The sequence below is a fragment of the Condylura cristata genome, unplaced genomic scaffold (genome assembly GCF_000260355.1).
Source record: "Condylura cristata isolate star-nosed mole 26May11 unplaced genomic scaffold, ConCri1.0 scaffold00002, whole genome shotgun sequence".
NCBI classification, from domain to species: domain Eukaryota; kingdom Metazoa; phylum Chordata; class Mammalia; order Eulipotyphla; family Talpidae; genus Condylura; species Condylura cristata.
Genome location: NW_004567103.1, coordinates 3,047,641 through 3,048,962, shown reverse-complemented (window position 1 = coordinate 3,048,962; position 1,322 = coordinate 3,047,641). Strand labels below are relative to the sequence as shown.

Sequence of the window (1,322 nt, the reverse complement as noted above, 5' to 3'; positions counted from 1 at the left end):
CCGGGGGTGGGCTTGGGAGGGCCCAGCAGCCCCTTGGCCCTGGGGCTCCCGGTGGAAGGGTTCCGGGTTGTCTGGAGCAGGGTCACGGGAGTGCCATGGTGGGAGTGATGGCAGAATGGATGCCTGCCTGGCAGCTAATAAAAACTTGTCCTCTGGGAAATTCGGATGCCACACCTGCGCTTTGCCCTCTGGTGTTCCTTCCTCTCCTACCTTGTGAGGGAGTTCCAGCCAGTGCTTCCCCGGGCCACTGCACAGATCCCTTTTCCCTTATTATTCCAGCCGTCGGATACGGCTGCTGTTCCCGCTGCTTTCTCACTAGCCCCGACGAGGAACAGCCTGATTCTTCCTTGAGCGTCTGGCACACTTCCCCTTCCCTGCTTGCCTCTCAGCAGAGAGCGTAGGCAACCACATGGCTGTTTCTCATTTCTTGCCCTCTTGATATTTAGGAAAATTGCAATTTGCTCTTTTAAAAATCCTGGTGTTTTTTAGTATAGTTCAACCAGTTTCTTTTCTCTGGATAATATAAAATCTGGTTATAGTTAGGATCTTAGTCCTTTTTGTGCCATTTAAGGTTTTGAATTTTGTTATTGAAACAAACCATCACCTTAAGCTTTTCCTAAGACTTCTAGAAAGGTTCTTTGCTTTGTGTCATAATTGCAGATGGACTATTAATCCAACTTTACACGTGTGTCCAAGAGTGTTTCTTACTGGTGTTTTGCTTTAGTATCAGTTTTTAACCCAAAACTGACTCTGGAGTTTGCGCCAGGCGGGGTCCTTTTATGTACCTGAGGTACCTAAAGCACCTTTTATGTGATGAGGATAAGAGTCTGCAGAGGCTCATCACAGAGCGTTTTGACCCTAACCTTTCACAAAGCGTGGCTTGTTGTCTGCAGTCCAACACGAGACCTTGAATCCTCCGGATGTAGAAGAAAGCGTTTGTGGACACGGGGGTGACGGGGCCTGCCTCACCCCACTCTGGGCAGCTTACGGAGCAGCAGCAGGGAAAGTTCATCTGTCAGTGTGCAGGTTCCGAAGAGGCGTTCAGTGCAGGGAGTGTATTTTCTAGCCAAACTAGTGCTCTGTACACGAAGTGAAAGGATTGACCTGGCCGGCCAACTAGATTATGGGCTTTTTTATTAGGAAGGCGTTTCTGGCAGTGTCCCCACGCAAACTGGAGGACATGCCAGACGGTGACCAAAGGAGGATGTTCAGCAGACACCCTGCCTGGGGCGGGTGGGCACAGCTCGCGGACACGCCCCAGAAGGCGGGAGGCGATTTCAGGAAGTGACCGCATCAGGGTCGCCCTGTTTCTCCGCTGCTGA

General features: G+C 51.1%; 1 protein-coding gene across 2 annotated transcripts in view; it reads left to right on the top strand.

Annotated features, from left to right (window-relative positions):
• The window catches only part of DIS3L2 (DIS3 like 3'-5' exoribonuclease 2), a 254,468-nt gene that overhangs the window by 76,216 nt on the left and 176,930 nt on the right, over positions 1-1,322 (top strand). The window lies entirely within an intron of this gene.